Below are 20,583 nucleotides of genomic sequence, written 5' to 3'. Positions count from 1 at the left end.
ATACAAGCATTCTATACATGGTATAGGATCAATGGCTCACAATATCATCACGTAGTTATATATTCATCATCATGACCATTTTTTTGAAAATTTGCATCTCTCCAACAAAAGAAATAAAAAAGAAAAACTTACCCCTCCCTCATTGACCACTAGTATTTCAGTCTACTCAATTTATTTTAACCTTCGTTTCCCTTATTATTTGTTTATTTTTATCCATATTTTTTACTCATCTGTCCATACTGTATATAAAAGGAATATCAGGCACAAGATTTTCACAATCACACAGTCACATTGCCAAAGCTGTATCATTATACAATCATCTTCAAGAAACAAGGCTACTGGAACACAGCTCTACAGTTTTAGGTACTTCCCTCTAGCCACTCTAATACACTGTAAACTCAGAAGGGGATATCTATATAATGCATAAGAATAACCTCCAGAATAACCTTTCAAGTCTGTTTGAATTCTCTCAGTCACTGACATTTTATTTTGTCTCATTTCTCTCTTCACCATTTTGATCAAGAAAGTTTTATCAATCCCTTGTTTCTGGGCCCCAGCTCATCCCAGGATTTCTGGCCCATGTTGCCAAGGAGGTTTACACCTTCGGGAATCATGTTCCACATAGAGAGTGGAGGTCAATGAGTTTGATTGCTGTGCTGGCTTAGAGAGAGAGACCGCATCTGAGCAACAAAAGAGGTTCTCTGGGGGTGGCTCTATGGCATAATTTTAAGTAGGCTTAGCCTAGCCATTGCAGGGATGCGTTTCATGGGGGCAAACCCCAAAGTCGAGAACTTGGCCTTTTGATTTGGTGGTCCCCACTGCTTGTGAGAATAACAGGAATTCTTCAAAAGGGGAAGTTAAAATTTTTCCCCTTTCTTCCCATTCCCCCAAGGGAATTTTGCAAATACTACTTTATTCACTGTTCAAATCACCCTAGGATTTATTGGAGATGTTATTAATTAATGTGATGCCCTATTTCTCCAACTCTTTAACTGTTTCTTGGAGCTCTGAGGAAGAAGACTGCTCATTTCTGCTAGTTGTGCAAAGATTCTGTAGGGTAACAGAACCCTGCTATTTTGGTCATTCAAAGAAGGCACGTTTTAACCATGCCTGTGTCAAATGTTTTAACCAGAATTCCAACACCAGAATATTTTATCCCAGATCCTTTTGTGTTTTATAATTATGTCCAAAGTTTCCACTTTGTTTAGATTTTTGAGTTTGTTTAAATCATGAACATTTCTCTGACTGTAGACTTACAGTGAAATGGGAAAAATATATAATCATTTCACCTCAGGCATTTGCAGAAGCACCATAAAATTGGGTTGGTGGTAAAATGAAAATGTTTACCTAATGAATCCTAAAGAAAAAAAAAAACAAATAAAAATTATCTGGCAATAAATGTAATGATTAAGAACATGGATTCCTTAGTTGTAGTCACATCCTGACTCTGCCACTTACTAGCAGCATGATTTTGGGTGAGATACTTAACTTTTCTGAGAAAAGTACTTAATGATAGGGTTGGTAAGAGCATAAAATTAGTTAATATTTGCAATTTAAATTAGTGCCTGCCACAAGATAAGTGCTATATATTGCAGTTATTAGTATAATTAGTTTGTTCCCCAAATACCTTACAGTGGGAGAAAAGGGGGAATAAAAAACAAAACTTGTTCTATTTAGAGTCAGAATAAAATCAAGAAAAAGTCTAGAATCAGAATGTCTTTAGTCTCTTTGTACTACTCTATGTTCTTGATAAAAGAATAAATTCTCTGATGTCTCACTTCTGTGTCTATGAGAAATAAGAAATTTCAGATGTTTTTTGAGATACTTTTATTGAGTAAACTAGGAAAAATGAATTGATTAAAATGTTCATTGAATCTTATCTCTAGCATCAATTAAATTCTTTGTAGAAGTTAGAAAGAACACAAAAAATAAAAGATCAATATTTAGATATCATTTATGATGCCATTACATGCTCAATTTTTAGTTTCTTTCATAATTAGACCATAATATGACTGAACAATTTATTATAAAAATTATTTAAATTAGGTAGGCAATATAAGCCTTATTAAATCTGTTTATAAAACCCTGAGAAAACACTAGCCCAAGATTGGTATTCAGTAAAAGAATTTTATTGTTAGAAATAAAAAAAAATGAATCCAACATAGAAGCTAATCTTACAATAATAGCAAATACATCAAGAAATTAAAATCTCCTCATAGAAACAATATTTGCAGATTGTTCTAATAGAAATGATATAAGCAACTGCAGATAAGGCAGGCATTTTTTATTTCTGTTTGTTTTATGCAAATGCATATAGCCATACTACATAACCATAAAGTTAAGCCAAAAATATTCATTATCCTTTAGAGCTATTTCTAGCTGGGCTTTTATTTTAGACTTGGTATTTTACTAATCTTTCCAAAATGAGCATTGATTCTCTCATCAGGATTATTTTTCTCCCTACTTTGAATTTCAGACCCCAAAGCTGCTTTCTTTAGAGTAATCCATCTGAGTTTTGACCACCCGAATGTTCAAACACACCCATGCAGTCACTTCCAAGATGTACAGTCCTATGTTGGCTGTTTCCAATATATAAAGGGAGGCTTTATATATGATTCTCAGGTAAGCATCCCCGCCATAGATTTCCCTTGTCATTTATGCTTTATATTATTATCTGAAAAGGTATGTTTCCTTTCAGCTTTACTGTTGGCATGTAGAAAATAAACCTATTAGGCATGGCTGCTTATTCTTCCCACTACTTCCACCTTGATAATGGTTGTGTAACTTACCAAGAAAAAGGAAGTCTACTTATACTTGGTATATACTTTGAGAATTTTGTGGGCAAATATAATCATTGAATTTCTGTTCCTTTTGCAATAACAATTGAAAATGGATAGTAAAAGCCTTCAATATTATTGAAAGTAATAGTACAAACTTATAGGTAATATTATCATAAAAAAAAATTCTAGTTAATTCCATTGAAAGGCACTGGAAAAAATCACCTACTGTATTAAAAAGTTTACTTTAGTACAAATATTGTGGCTTTTAAAATACCAGTTTTTAAATAAAAATAATAATGGCCCCTTAGAAATATGTCTGATCATAGATTTCATTAATGATATGTACAAGTTGGGCCTGGGAAATCTTTTCATACTGGAGAAGAAAGGGGAAGAGGTTGTTATAAACTTCCACTAGCAGAGATTAAATTTAACTATCAATAAATCTAATAACTACAATGGATTGAAGATATAAAATATTGAAAAATAATTATTATTTATAATAATACTTAAAAATATATCAGCACTGGAAGATGCTAGGAAAACAGCTTTTCATTTTTACAATGACTTAAGAAAAAGAATCAAGCATTTATCCTGCCTTTGCTATAAACTTGTACCACTAAATAATTGCTTATTGATAAGAAGATGATTCTCTTTATACAGGAGTTATAGCTGAAAAACAAAAAGAAATGGCAAAATTAGAATATCAACTTTTATAATTCCTAATGAATTATTGCATCTACACAATAGTTATTTGTAGATGAAAACATCACAAAAAGAAACACAATTCGTGCTCCCTATTTAGAAGAAAGCATGTAACACTAGATATGAAGTAGTCTTAACAAAAAATAATCCAACTGGTAAGTCATGTGAACAACCACCAATAAGGAAGAAGTATGAGAGACAGAATGGCCTGTTAAACATCACTAAAATTAAATCACCAAAATCGAGATAGTGAGAAATCCTACCAAATAAATTCCATTGTAACAGGAATCATCATTCCTTCAAGGCAACAAGAAAAAGAAGTTTTAGGGAAAAAAATCATGTAGGAAACCTTTAGATCAAATGAACTTACGAGACATGTTACCCACAAAAGTGTTACAATACCTGACTGGACAGTTGATAGAGATGTGGAGCAACAATTTCCTCTTATACTGCTAATGGATAAAGTTGTGAATCAAGTTCATGGCACTATTGTCACTAATTTTGTAATGTCTGAATATTTCTATGATTTAAATTTTTAAAAAAGACAGCAATTTGCCTACTTTGAGAACTAAAGATATTTTCCTGTGTTAACTTTTAAAATATCTATCCATTTATGTGTCATATTTAGGCAAACAAGCCTACTGGAATTGATTTATTGTATATGGTGTCAAGTAGGGAACAAGATACCCTTTTCCACCATGTTGATACTCAGCTTGACCTGGCACAATTTTTTGCAAACTTAGTGTTCTGCAAAATAAGGCCATTTGGGCTACCATCTGTTTTCATATGGCCTATGAGGAAGAAAAAAATGTACATTTTAAATTATTGAAAAAATTAAAAGCAATATGACAAATACTTTTTTCTTTTTGTATGACAATTTTAGTGTTCACGGATAAAGTTATGTTGTAGAAAAGACACGATAATTTGTTGACATGTTGGCCTTGGCTTCCTTCTCCCTAAATGGGCAGAATTGATTAGTTATAATGGAGACTAATTGCTCCACAGAAGCTGAAATATTTATTATTTTGCACTTCATGTAAAAAGCTCACCGATCCCAGAGAAAGATCATCCTTTCTCTGCTACATGCCAGGTTCATTTTTGATAACAATCAAGTGACCACATTGGACATATTTTTAGACATTCTAACTGATTTGTAATTTTATTATTTATCCTAGCTGCAAAAACACACTCTGTTAAATTCTGTAACTTAATAAAGGATCTGGATAAAAGTCAAAGTGCAATTTCTCCAATTGTGTTGGACCTGGTTAATCTTTCCATTTTTGTATTTTCTATGTCAATTTTAGTATAAACATGGGCTCTGGCTCAATCAGTATCTCATGGGACGGCACAGGGTGACATCTGCTGGGCTCTGCTAATTCCTAGGCATTTGTTCTCTGTCAGTACTCCAAGGATCTCCGAACAACTGTGTCTCTGTCAGCACTGAAGCAACTGTTCTCCAAGCATCTGCTTCTGTGGCTTCTTCAAAATGTTTCCCACTTTAGAGGACCCTAGTAAACTAATCAAGACCCAGCTTGAATGGGTAGAGTCATATTTCCATCTAATCGAAAGTTCAAACTCACAACTGAGCATGTCACATCACAGTGGGTATAAACTAATCAAAAGTTTCCATCCTACAAATTTGTATCAGGATCAAAAGAAATTCTGCCCCCACAAAATTGGATCAGGACTAAAATATGGCTTTTCTGGGGGTACGTAATAATTTCAAACCAGCACATCTTTCAAAGGGCAGATAAGACCTATGTACTTAGACTTAACCCTTTCTTTTCTTTACCCAAGGACCACTTTTTCCATATTTATCTGATTTATCTCTGAGATTTCTTTCTGTAAAGACTATAGGTGGTAAAAGAAAATCTAAAATACAATAAAATTCACTAAAATTAAAAGATGTGGGAGAGTTACTACTAATCCTTTAATCTGAGAAAAGTCCATGATGGATCTCATGGATCTTAGAGTCATGTGGGAGGATATTTTACCTTTATGTACCTTCTAAGTGAAATTCCAAACATCAATTTCAATATTCTAAATTCCAGATAGGAAATATTACCAATCTAGAGTAATGAAAGGTCAATCCACTAATCAAAAAGGTGATATCTTTTTGTAGATAAATTCAATTATTAGTAAAATAAATCTGCTTCCTTTCATTACTCAGGTAAATTTATGTTCTCCAAACTTCTATGCTCTTTTTTATTCTTTGTTTGGTATATCCAAAGGGCGTGGATCAAAGCAAATGAGGCCTTTTGAACCTGTATTCATGAGAAAGCCCCAATCTGATTACCATGGAAGGTCATACATTCATTAGGGGAGTCAGAGGGCACACAAGAGACCAAGAAAAGAGGTTGTAAGGCAATCCTTACTTCGCATAGTTCAATATGCATAAATTGTGGTTACCACAGTATAGTTATATAGCATCGGTCCTCTGACAACACAGTTTAAATTTCAGTTACCTTGGGGTGTTGTGATGGTTAGGTTCTGGTGTCAACCCTGAGTGGTGATACCCACTTGTCCAAGGGGTGATGCCCAGTTATCTAGTCGCACAAGCACTGGCCTGACCATTGCTGCAAAAATATTTCATGGCTGGTTGATAAACTGTATGACTGGCATATGAAATCATCAGTCAATTGATTTCCTCTGTGGCTGATTACAACTGTGACTGACTAAGGTGCTTCTCCCACAAACTAGATAATTCAATCAGTTGAAGACTTTTACCAAATAGGAGACTTTTGTATTTCTTCAGCCAGTGAGCATCTCTTGTGAAATGCATCCAGATCCTTCATCAGAGCTGCCAGCTTCACAGTCAGCCCTGTGGATTGGACTCTTCTATCCCCATGATTTCATGGACACTGCTATAAATCTCTTATTTATAGATATCTCCTGTTGGTTCTGTTTTTCTAGAGAATCTGACTAATAAGGCTTATTTACTAGAAGTGGAGTGGTTCTTGAGAACCGAATCTTAAAAATGGTTTTATATAGTTGGGTTTTACTCTGATTAGACTCAAAGGTATTAATGATTCTATTTCCAATAATCAAAATGGAACTGACAGTCCATGGGAAGAATTGGCAGGAAAGATTCGCAAATATCACCACTAGATTCTGCTAATTGTATGCTTATATGAGACAAGGCTCTGGGAAACAGTGTTATTGACAGCTTTTTGGAGTTTTGTGGCATTAAGAGGTATAATGATGTTGGTTGATTATTGTTAGATATGATGGATATGGTGATGAGAGAAACTAATGAGCCGAAGACTTCAAATTTGAAACTTAAGCACCATATGAATGATGTAAATGTTTCCATATTTGCCCTGAAAGAAAATTTTATTTCTATGGTCACAGACTTGCTATCTCAGACAACCAGAATACAGCCTCATTGTGTGAGTTACAGATTTACAACATAAACTAAAATCTCAAACTTGCAGGGTGTCTGATGTTAAATTAAAGGCTTTAATTGGAAAAGAATTGGATCCTGAAACATGGGATGGGGATATATGGCTTGATAATGATGGCAAGAGGAAGTAGAATCCCAGGAATCTTCTGGACCTTTGCTAAATAGACTTGTAATGGACTTCCCCAAGGGAAGAGCTTCCTGACCTTCAGCCTACCTTGAGAAAACATCTAGCTGGCCTCCATTGGCCCAGAGGAGTATGCCATCTAACATCCACCTAACAGGATTAACCCCATAGTACCTGTTAACCCTGTTACCACCTCTCATGGGGAAGCAGCCTCACTTTTTTGTATGGATCACCTAATCCTTTTCCAACAGATGAAACTGCCTTAGAATGCCCTGAGGTAATTTCCTTGAAAGACACTTCTATTTATTTTCATGACCATCCTCACCACCCTATAACTAGATTTAGCTATAGACCCCAGACCACAAAAGTCTGATCCATGAAGTGGTATGCTATATTCCAAACAGACTGCATGAGTTTTCCAATCTATATAGATAGAAATCAGGGGAAAATGTATGTAAATAGATATTAAGGGTATGAATTTTGTAGAGTTGCAGTTCTATTTCTCCTTGATAGTCAGGATCAATCACCCCAGACAGAACAGTAATATCTTTTCATCCCTGTTGATTCAGCGGCATGTGAAACACAAAGTGGGCAGGTGGCATTCTCAACTTCCAGTTCAATGAAATCATTGTTGTGTCTCCTGATAGAAGCATTCCTATTTTGGAACTAAGACCTGCAGACCAGAAGAGCTTAAGGTTTCAGGTACAGGAAGCAAAATTTGCCTAGTGGATCCCTAGGGTTATGTTGTGACACTCCCATTTCCACCCATTGATTCCTGGACCTGTGAATCCTGGCTATGGGAGAAATAGCACCATGCAGTGGAGGTTGATTCAGAGTACACATAGCTTCCTTTAGAACATTGTCCCAGCCCTGCAAGGGATTGCCACCTAGTTGGCACTGTAATCTTCAAAAGGCCATTCCACCATTCTATCCATGAAGCTACCTCGGGATGATGGGGAACATAGCAAGACCAGAGAATTCCATGAGCATATGTCCATTCCAACACTTCATTTGCTGTGAAGTGGGTTTCCTGATCAGAAGCAATGCTGTGTGGAACACCATAACATTGGATAAGGCATTCCATAAGTCCATGGATGGTAGTTTTTACAGAAGCACTGTGTGCAGGGTATGCAAACCCATATCAGAATATGTGTCTATTCCATTAAAACAAATTGCTTCCCCTTCCATAACGGAAGTGGTGCAATGTAATCAATATAAAGAAACATGCCAAAAAAGGCATAAATCCCAAATTTCTGGTTTTTCCCATGTTGCTGAATTTACTGAAAAATCCAAATTGAAAATCTAGGTCCTTGATTTTGGGAAATAACAAAAACCTGAGAAGAGGAAGAAGAAACTAAGAGCAATATTATCTGAAAGGAAGATGGATAATTATTAGAGTTGGAAAATATTAGAATAGAAATTAATCATCTGCTACTGTTTTAAAAAAAAGCATTAAGCCAATTTCATTAAACAATATCAGCAGCGCTTTGAATGGTTGTTAACTAATGCAATGAGCTCCAAATCCAGTGCCATAGATGGATCCCCATTATGCACAGTGCAGGGGATCCACTACAGTGTTTTTTAGTACATTCCTTGTAACTAAAGTCAGTGGAAAACTGCAACAGCCCAATCTGGGTAGGACTACTGATGGCACAGAAACTTTTGAAAATGAAGGTCTAGGTCACCCCACATGGCAAAGAACAATGGCCAGTTGAAGTGCTTGCTGAGGGTAAAGGGAACCTGGAATGGGTAGTATAACGTAGTGATAAATATGGACTGTGACCATGTGAGCAGCTATAGAAATAAGGATAGTTATCATATAAATATTTCTTCCTCTTTTTGTGTTATGAGTATGTTTGCATTTATATATAGGAAAATATCTTGTTTTACTGTTATTGCATGACCTAAGTTGCATTGATAATGTTATAGTACGTAAGTCATAGGATATGAAGTTAAAGAGTGAATGTTACCTAAGGGCTTGCACCCTATTCTCAGGAGATGTAGTGCATCTCTGGTTGTACACAGGACAGTTGTGTATTGTTCAGTGAAGCATATTTCTGTTACTGTGTTGCATTTGGAAATTAAATGTGTTTCGAACTGTTATGTATAGCTGCCAAGTTAACAAAGGCTGGACTGTGATTGTTAAGTTCTAGTGTCAACTTGGCCAAGTGATGATGCCAGTTGTCTGGTCAGGCAAGCACTGGCCTGCTGCAACTCCACAATGGAGGTAAAGAAGAGTTTTAGTTTTAGAATACAGGAGATCTACTATGGTGTTTTTTAGTATTTCCATGCCTTGTAACTAAAGTCAGTGGAAAACTGCAACAGCCCAATCTGGGTAGGACTACTGATGGACCAGAAACTTCTAGAATGAAGGCTTTTGCAGCCTATATTTCAGCAGATATCATTGCTGCAAGGATATTTCCTGGCCAGTTGATAAACTGGAAGGCTGGTGTATTAAGTCATCTGTCAGCTGATGGCATCTCCCACCAGTAAGATAATCCAATCAGTTGAAGGCTTTTAAGGAAGAGAAAACACTTTTTCACTGCTTCTTCAGCCAATGAGCCCCTCCTGTGGAGTTTGCCAAAACTCTTCATCAGAGCTGCCAGCTTCACAGCCTGCCCTATGGATTTTGGAGTCTTCCATTCCCATGGTTGTGTGAGACACCTTTATAAATCCCATATTTACAGATATCTCCTGTTGGTTCTGTTTCTCTAGAGAATCCTGACGAATACAGGTACTAATTGAATTACTGCAGAAAATACACACTTACACATATTCAGCCTACAAATCACTATGTAAATAACAGAAGCACATCAAGATTTGTGATCAGCTTCAATACCTTGCCAATGAATAGTCACTGTGCATCTATTGCTAAGTCTGTGCACAGAGAACAAGGTTTGTCTTCTCTCCCAGTAAGAAAACCACATTACATTGTACAAAGATGAACAAGTGAAAGAGGGAATTGGCCAAGAATGATGAAAGTGCAGGAAAGTAACTGAAACTGATAGTGCTGGAATTAAATATTTATGTAGGTGTAGAAGAAATAGCTGACCATGGGAATGCTGACTTTGCCACATTTGAGCCTCTTGATGTGAAGGAACTTAAAGAAGTGAACGTATTGGCAAAAATATGGTTAGTGGTTACAAAAAAAAATGATAGAGTTGTCCCAGAGGCAATGATGCCAGCAGAAAACCTTCATACTAAGGGACCCTCAGAGATATTTCACAACCTGAAAACTGCAAAGAATATGATTTTGAGGGCTGATCCAAATTTAAGAGGAATATGATAACATGCCACAGCAAAGAAAAGATGCTTACAATTATGGTAAGTTATACAAAAAAGCAAGCACTGTTCAAACTACTCTTACAAGTTGCATACAAAAAAAAAATAGAGCATTTTGGGGTACTGGAGAATGGAAAACAGTGTTATGAGGGATTTTTAATGTTTTGACAAAAATTTTAAAGGTCATAGAACAATAGTAACTTTCCCTATTTGAATATTTCCTGTGGTTTCAGTTTGCACTGCTGTTTAAATTCCTGTGTTACTGTGCAAAGTGAGGACTGCCCATATAATGTTTGTTCAGACAATTTACCTGTTTGCCTTTATCCTTTCACAGCAATGCATGGGCTAAAGTATGACTTAGATAAAAGGAGAATAGTCAAAGAAGAAAGATAAGTGAAACCTGAAGTTTCTTAGGGAGTTTTCAGAGTTTTATTATCCACCAGTAATGAAGAAAGAGGAAGGAAAAGGTCATGCCCACTTTTGCTAAGAAGTTGAAAGTTCTTAGGCCGTGTACTCTGGTTTTATTCTGAGTTTCCTCTTTAACCTCAAGGAGCTCTCAGCATTTAACTAACAGCTGATTTCAATATGTGAGTGCCTTAACAATATAGAAATGCTCCTTTCAAACCTCTGTTAATTACCAAGTAAAGAATTAATTGCATATAATCAGTAGAATCAACCCAATGTGTCATATTAGATTATTGTTTGCTTAGGCTTGGTTATCATATTGTGCTGAAACACTGTGAGATCTTGTCAAAATATTTCACACAGTTTTAGCTAAATCTATCTTTAGAAAACTTGAGATAACTTTGTTTGGGGATGACTCTTCCACAGATTGTATGAACTCGGTTTTATCATCTAAATAACTTAACATGTTTAAGCACCTCGCATGTTCCACATATAATACTGAAAAGCTGTGGGAGACTGAAAAATGAGAAGACATAAGTTTAAATTCATAAATGCTCACATATCATACAATAGAGATTTTGTTTTCAGCCCTGAAAGGTAATTAGTATTAATTAATCACACATTATTGAAAGGAATAATCAAATAGTCAAAGTGTCCTGATGTTGGGAGCATGGCCTGTAGTTAATAAAACTGGATTGCCCATGAGTGTTCTCTGGCAAGTTTCTTGCACTGTGCATAATGGGGATCCATCTATGGCACTGGATTTGGAGCTCATTGCATTAGTTAACAACCATTCAAAGCGCTGCTGATATTGTTTAATGAAATTGGCTTAATGCTTTTTTTTAAAACAGTAGCAGATGATTAATTTCTATTCTAATATTTTCCAACTCTAATAATTATCCATCTTCCTTTCAGATAATATTGCTCTTAGTTTCTTCTTCCTCTTCTCAGGTTTTTGTTATTTCCCAAAATCAAGGACCTAGATTTTCAATTTGGATTTTTCAGTAAATTCAGCAACATGGGAAAAACCAGAAATTTGGGATTTATGCCTTTTTTGGCATGTTTCTTTATATTAGTATCATACACAAAGTGTAAAGAAAAAAAGGCACGTATCTAAAACATACCTGCATGCTACCAACAGACTAGATAATAGAGTTTGACTTATTTAAACATATTTGGCATGCATTATCTGTCTCTCTCCTAGTTGACAACTTTTGCCTCATGAGAAAAATTGTCACCCAAGTAACAAATGATGTAGCTCAATTTTGGGGAGTCTCTTGAATTGTAATGATTTCCTAGGAAAACGACAACTTTCACATGTGCTTGCTGCTCTTTGCTTCTCCTGCTCTGAGTACAGTGCACTTGCATTATTTAATAAATCTGAAAGGAGGTGGTTAAGAGATTTCTTTATTTAGTACAGGCCTACCAATATATTAAGAAGCTTGTTTTGGCCAGGATATAGTTGTTTTGATACAGAAGAGCTACAGAACATAACATAGAATGCCACGTTGTCCAGAGCACACATTTTTCCTTGAAATTCTCATGTATAGTTTCAGTATACTATGACAAGCTGTACTTTACATTTACAGTTTTTCTAAGGAAAGACCTATGAGAGTATTCTGGGATTTAAATGGTTTTTTTTCCAATTCATTGATTCTGTCTTGATCTATATGCTTACCCTATTTTTGAGTATTTTAAAAAAATAAATGACAATATATTCTTTCCATTTATAAAATATTATATGTGTATATATCTATATAATTTTCTAACGCCTTATTGTCATTTTATAATACTGTGCATTCTCTTTTTTTGATAGCACTATTCTTTTAGCATAATACCTATTATCTTCTGCTCCATTAGGTAACTTTATTTTTTTTTTTTGCGTGGGCAGGCACCTGGAATCGAACTGGGTCTCCGGCATGGCAGGTGAGAACTCTTCCTGCTGAGCCACCATCCCTCCATTAGGTAACATTTTAAATATGTCCTTAAAATCTCATGCATAATGCCATATTAGTACCAGAATCTATAATGGGAATTCTTCTACTTATTTCAAAATCTTTCTTTTGTTTTCAGTAATTTCTTCATTTAAAAAACTTAAAATGTGTCTTACTATGTTTTAAGCTTGAATATGTCTTTTTAAAACATTTGCCACTAATTCTGACATTTTACCATGATAGCGAGAATCATAAAAAATAAGAAAATCTCCTAAATACAAGTCTCAAGATGAAATTACTAATATAAAACCATTTCTATGTCCCTTCAATGAGATTCCCTGGCTGTGGCTTATCAATTTTATCATTTTTAGGTACTGATGGATTATATTTGAGAATATTTTACTTGAGATTTGTTAAATGAATGTTCTGAAATTAAATAGCTTATTTGTGGTATATCTTTTACATGGTTTGTTTATTTTTTTTCTAGCTTCATAGATATGCTTTAGACCTTAAAATGGTTACAGTTTAGTGGCTCATTAAAATTAGCTTCTAATTGTCACGATCTGAATTTTTTATTGGGAGTGGGAATTAGACTTTCCACAACTTTCTTAATTTCTTACCTGGAAATGAAATTATTTTATATGTTAGTTTCTGAACTCCATCAGCATCAGTACCTTATGAATACCTAATTGTATTATTTTAAAGTTTCTTTATTTGGGGACAGTTCTATTTTTGCTAAATGCAAAATATGTTCATCACACTAATCATCATGCAAAAAAACAAATGTCAACTCAGGAAAAAACGCATGGTGAAAGAAAAGTGAACTGTCTTTGGAAATGTTACATTCTGTTTCAGATAAACATCAATTTGGGAAAACTGTACAGATTGAATAAAATGCTATTCCTTCAACTTATATCATTTTTTGTTCTTCTGCGAACATATGTAACATATTCATTAAAGTTAAATGAAATAAGTTATCTAACAATAATCCATTCAATATTTATACCTTAAAAATATTGATGTCTATTGCATTAACAATGTGTTAAAGCTATATAAAATGGTATAAAGAGATATATAATTGTACAAAGGAGAGAATGCATGCAGATTCGGAGTTGGAAAGCTCTGGCATTGTAATCTCTGTCATTAAATTGGTTTGAGTTTCAATTTCTCAACTGCTAAATAAAGGCAATGACAGAATATATTCCTGTAGGGAAATTGTGATGATATCGATTTATTTTCCAAGATTATATACATGGAAAATGGAAACACTGTGAATATGAGGTTTGCAAAATGAAACGAAATAGAAAAATATCTACCACTTGCAGTTGCCTCACAGACCACTTACTTTACAAAATTGTTAAACTTTGAAATTAATTACGGATCATCTTAGTGCTTCCTATTTTTATCAACTCTGCTGCACTCTGGAAATACACTGTAAGGTTATATAAATTCTCTCTTCTCAAACTGTAAATCTAGCTCCATAGAAAAGTGATTACTAGGAATAGTCACTTGAAACTTTAGATCTGTTCATAGTAGGAACTTGACCATGATTTCTATATGACACCTAAGATTAAAACCAACTTGCTTGAACAAATTCAAGAGTTTTAAGTAAGACTTCTTGAAGGCAAATAGTTAGGTTCTCTTTACAGTACGAAAAATGGTTTTGCTCTTATTTGGTTTATTTTTATTTGTTTTTATATTTATACCTATTAAAATGAGATAAGTTTCTCATTAATATATTTTTATAAGTCAGTTTTAAGACCAACTATAATATATATTACAAGATAATTGCATCACACAGTATTTAAAGTTCCAAGAAATATAATTTTTACTTTGTAACAAATGTTGTTGGGACACAAATATTTTAAATCTCTTTTTAACTGATAGTTATTATATGTAAACATTGTTTTATGAAATACTTCATTTATTTTTATTTGATCAATTTTTAGAAATATTTCTTAAACATATAAAATAAGATGTTTTGTCATAGTTTCATGTTTATTTGTGTGTATAATATATGAATATAAGTATGTACACATATGAATATATTTTCTTAATTTCCAGTTTATTCTGTTTTATATGCAGCATTTCTACTTATATATCTTTGAGAGGCACAGGTCTTATTATCTTCATTCTATAGACAGCAAATGTTAGCAGAAGAATTAAAAAGTCTCCAAATGGCAAAAAAAGGAGTCAATGTCAGCAATCAGATTAGAGCTAAGTATGCTTTGATTACCAGGACTGGTTTACGATAATTAAAAAATAGTATCATTCTGTCTCACTTTAATCACTAGTTAGAAGATGAGCGTTTCAATTGCAACTTAATTGTACAATCCTTTTTCTTAGTATGAGCATTAATCTCACTTTCATTTCCAATATAATATATTTTAATGCCTTTAAAAAACTAAAAAACAACTTAAATGGTCCATTAAAGAAACTTAGAACACAAAAAACAAAAAAGGCAAAAGACATAAACAAATGAGTGGACACCTCAGGGAAAAATAAATCATCAATATACATAAGTTTATTTTTCAATCAAGATATCAAATCTTATAATCAGGCACAGTAAAATAATGAAAAAATAATTTATCATCTAAGATACTGCTGAAGGGGAATACACTTATTTTCTGAACATTAGTTTTAAACCCAACACATAGAAAAAAATTTAAAAACTAAAATATAAAGAAAGATGTACTTCACATATATTGAGGAAAGTGAATGATACGACACTACCATTATCTGGTTTCAAGGACATGGTTGTAAAAGATGATTAATTCAGTCGCTCAATAGAAAACACAAACCTGCCTGCTTTGATTATCTGTGTAGATGGATAATAGATACAGACCATACCAAAATTATCTTCTGTGGTTGGAAAAGATGACCTCTTGTGTTTTTTCTTTGTTTGTTTTTTTAATATGTCACCCATGATTCTTGAACATAGAGCTACAGGCAGTTAGTAGCTTATTCTTTTATTTTATTGTATTGCATAAAAAGGATAGCATCAATGTACTTGATGCACCATGTTACATTCATTTTATTTGAACTGAACTCCTTATTTTTGTTGTTTTATAAACAGATGTTTAAGCCAAAGTATTTAATTTTAAGAGACCACAAAGGGGATGTCGGGCACAGCAAAGGAAGTGAAAATATCAATCAATATTATATGTTAAGGTTTTAAATTCTAAATTCCTTTTTCAAAATTTCAGCATGGAAAAATAGTTATACTTCATATTAGAAAAATACCTGAATTTCCTTAATCCTCACCAAGCATAATATGTGCTTATAATCAGCTGGCCCCCATAGTTATTTCAGCTCCTTCTAGATTCTTTCTTCTGAAAACAATCTGCCCTAGGGAAATAAAACCAATTTGTATTGGGCTTTACAAATGTCTAGGTATGTTCATTGGCATCTCTCTGTGAACTTACATTTGTTCTGAGACTTGTCTTTAAAAGTTTATTAGTGGTTCCGAGATGGCGGCTTAGTAAGGTACATGCATCTTAGTTCCTCCTCCTCCAAAGCAACTACTAGGTGAACTGAAACAGTGCAGAACAGCTCCCGGCGCTACGGCAGGAAATGGACACACAGCGTACCCCAGTCTGGACTGGCTAGTCTGACTGCGAGACTCGGCTGCGGTGAGATCCCGAGCAGCGCGCGATTTCCCGAGCAGCGGCAGCTGCGGCGGTCAGAGCTACTCCCTCCCTCCTTCCTGGGCCGGCTGAGAGTCTCAGAGAGGCAAGTTTCCCAAGCCGAGGCGGCTGGCGCCCCTCTTTTGCGAGCGGCTTCGAGTCTCGGCTTCGAGTCCGCGGCTACGAGACTCAGATCAGAGGGCTATCCAAGTGGCGGTGCCCCCCCCCCCGTGGGTGGCTTCCTGGTCCGGTGGGGAATTCCCCAGGACGCAGCGACCGGTGACCAACGCCCCTCCCCCGAGGGCAACTGCCTGGTCCAGTGGCGAATTCCCCGGGCCCGCTGCGGCCAGCGATCAGCCACAGGGTCCCCTCAAGCCGTGGCGGCTGACGGCCCCACCACACGTGGCCCCTGAACCAACGGAGAGAATTGGATTGTAAATCCCCAGGCCACGGAGATCGGTGACCGGGGGATCCATTCCAAACACTTGAGACAAACGTGTGCCACGAACGCCACCTACTGGGCAGGATAAGAAAAACAGTACCCAGAGATTTCACAGAAAAATCTTACACCCCTGTTGGGTCCGACACCCAGGGAAATCTGACTAAATGCCCAGACGCCAGCAGCAGAAGATAACTGTCCACGCTCAGAAGATTGAGAATATGGCCCGGTCAAAGGAACAAACCAATAGTTCAAATGAGATACAAGAGCTGAGACAACTAATGCTGAATATATGAACAGAAATGGAAAACCTCTTCAAAAATTAAATCAATAAATTGAGGGAGGACATGAAGAGGACATGGGCTGAACATAAAGAAGAAATAGAAAAACTGAAAAAACAAATCACAGAACTTATGGAAGTGAAGGATAAAGTAGAAAAGATGGAAAAAACAATGGATACCTACAATGATAGATTTAAAGAGACAGAAGATAGAATTAGTGATTTGGAGGAGGGAACATCTGAATTCCAAAAAGAAACAGAATCTATCGGGAAAAGAATGGAAAAATTTGAACAGGGTATCAGGGAACTCAAGGACAATATGAACCACACAAATATACGTGCTGTGGGTGTCCCAGAAGGAGAAGAGAAGGGAAAAGGAGGAGAAAAACTAATGGAAGAAATTATCACTGAAAATTTCCCAACTCTTAGGAAAGACCTAAAATTACAGATCCAAGAAGTGCAGTGCACCCCAAAGAGATTAGACCCAAATAGGCGTTCTCCAAGACACTTACTAGTTACAATGTCAGAGGTCAAAGAGAAAGAGAGGATCTTGAAAGCAGCAAGAGAAAAACAATCCATCACATACAAGGGAAACCCAATAAGACTATGTGTAGATTTCTCAGCATAAACCATGGAAGCTAGAAGACAGTGGGATGATATATTTAAATTACTAAAAGAGAAAAACTGCCAACCAAGACTCCTATATCCAGCAAAATTATCCTTCAAAAATGAGGGAGAAATTAAAACATTCTCAGACAAAAAGTCACTGAGAGAATTTGTGACCAAGAGACCAGCTCTGCAAGAAATACTAAAGGGAGCACTAGAGTCAGATACAAAAAGACAGAAGAGAGGTATGGAGAAGAGTGTAGAAAGAAGGAAAATCAGATATGATATATATATAATACAAAAGACAAAATGATAGAGGAAAATATTATCCAAACAGTAATAACACTAAATGTCAATGGACTGAATTCCTCAATCAAAAGACATAGATTGGCAGAATGGATTAAAAAACAGGATCCTTCTATATGCTGTCTACAGGAAACACATCTTAGACCCAAAGATAAACATAGGTTGAAAGTGAAAGGTTGGGAAAAGATATTTCATGCAAATAACAACCAGAAAAGAGCAGGAGTGGCTACACTAATATCCAACAAATTAGACTTCAAATGTAAAACAGTTAAAAGAGACAAAGAGGGACACTATATACTAATAAAAGGAACAATTAAACAAGAAGACATAAAAATCATAAATATTTATGCACCGAACCAGAATGCCCCAAAATACGTGAGGAATACACTGCAAACACTGAAAAGGGTAATAGACTCATATACCATAATAGTTGGAGACTTCAACTCACCACTCTCATCAAGGGACAGAACATCTAGACAGAGGATCAATAAAGAAATAGAGAATCTGAATATTACTATAAAGGAGCTAGACTTAACAGACATTTATAGGACATTACATCCCACAAGAGCAGGATACACCTTTTTCTCAAGTGCTCATGGATCATTCTCAAAGATAGACCATATGCTGGGTCACAAAGCAAGTCTTAACACATTTAAACAGATTGAAATCATACACAACACTTTCTCGGATCATAAAGGAATGAAGTTGGAAATCAATAATAGGCGGAGTGCCAGAAAATTCACAAATACGTGGAGGCTCAAAAACACACTCTGAAACAATGAGTGGGTTAAAGAAGAAATTGCTAGAGAAATTAGCAAATACCTCGAGGCGAATGAAAATGAAAACACAACATATCAAAACTTATGGGACGCAGCAAAGGCAGTGCTAAGTGGGAAATTTATTGCCCTAAATGCCTATATCAGAAAAGAAGAAAAGGCAAAAATTCAGGAATTAACTATCCATTTGGAGGAACTGGAGAAAGAACAGCAAACTAATCCCAAAGCAAGCAAAAGGAAAGAAATAACAAAGATTAGAGCAGAAATAAATGAAATTGAAAACATGAAAACAATAGAGAAAATCAATAAGGCCAGAAGTTGGTTCTATGAGAAAATCAATAAGATTGATGGGCCCTTAGCAAGATTGACAAAAAGAAGAAGAGAGAGGATGCAAATAAATAAGATCAGAAATGGAAGAGGAGACATAACTACTGACCTCACAGAGATAAAGGAGGTAATAACAGGATACTATGAAAAACTTTACGCTAATAAATACAACAATTTAGAGGAAATGGACGGGTTCCTGGAAAGACATGAACAACCAACTTTGACTCAAGAAGACATAGATGACCTCAACAAACCAATCACAAGTAAAGAAATTGAATCAGTCATTCAAAAGCTTACTAAAAAGAAAAGTCCAGGACCAGACGGCTTCACATGTGAATTCTACCAAACATTCCAGAAAGAATTAGTACCAACTCTCCTCAAACTCTTCAAAAAAATCGAAGCGGAGGGAAAACCACCTAATTCATTCTATGAAACAAACATCACCCTCATACCAAAACCAGGCAAAGATATTATAAAAAAAGAAAGCTACAGGCCAATCTCTCTAATGAATATAGATGCAAAAATCCTCAATAAAATTCTAGCAAATCGTATCCAACAACACATTAAAAGAATTATACATCATGACCAAGTAGGCTTCATCCCAGGTATGCAAGGATGGTTCAACATAAGAAAATCAATTAATGTAATACACCATATCAACAAATCAAAGCAGAAAAATCACATGATCATCTCAATTGATACAGACAAGGCATTTGACAAGATTCAACATCCTTTCCTTTTGAAAACACTTCAAAGGATAGGAATACAAGGGGACTTCCTTAAAATGATAGAGGGAATATATGAAAAACCCACAGCTAATATCATCCTTAATGGGGAAAAATTGAAAACTTTCCCCCTAAGATCAGGAACATGACAAGGATGTCCACTATCACCACTATTATTCAACATTGTGTTGGAGGTTCTAGCCAGAGCAATTAGACAAGAAAAAGAAATACAAGGCATCAAAATTGGAAAGGAAGAAGTAAAACTATCACTGTTTGCAGACGAGATGATACCATACGTTGAAAACCTGGAAAAATCCACAACAAAACTACTAGAGCTAATAAATGAGTACAGCAAAGTAGCAGGTTACAAGATCAACATTCAAAAATCTGTAACATTTCTATACACTAGCAATGAACAAGTGGAGGGGGAAATCAAGAAACGAATCCCATTTACAATTGCAACTAAAAGAATAAAATACCTAGGAATAAATTTAACTAAAGAGACAAAAAAACTATATAAAGAAAACTACAAAAAACTGCTAAAGGAAATCACAGAAGACCTAAATAGATGGAAGGGCATACCGTGTTCATGGATTGGAAGACCAAATATAGTTAAGATGTCAATCCTATCTAAATTGATTTACAGATTCAATGCAATACCAATCAAAATCCCAACAACTTATTTTTCAGAAATAGAAAAACCAATAAGCAAATTTATCTGGAAGGGCAGGGTGCCCTGAATTGCTAAAAACATCTTGAGGAAAAAAAACGAAGCTGGAGGTCTTGCACTGCCTGACTTTAAGGCATATTATGAAGCCACAGTGGTCAAAACAGCATGGTATTGGCATAAAGATAGATATCTCGACCA

This window comes from Tamandua tetradactyla, chromosome 4 (assembly GCF_023851605.1).
Source record: "Tamandua tetradactyla isolate mTamTet1 chromosome 4, mTamTet1.pri, whole genome shotgun sequence".
Taxonomy (NCBI): Eukaryota; Metazoa; Chordata; class Mammalia; order Pilosa; family Myrmecophagidae; genus Tamandua; species Tamandua tetradactyla.
The sequence above is the reverse complement of the archived record's forward strand: the minus strand, read 5'-3'. Positions refer to the sequence as shown.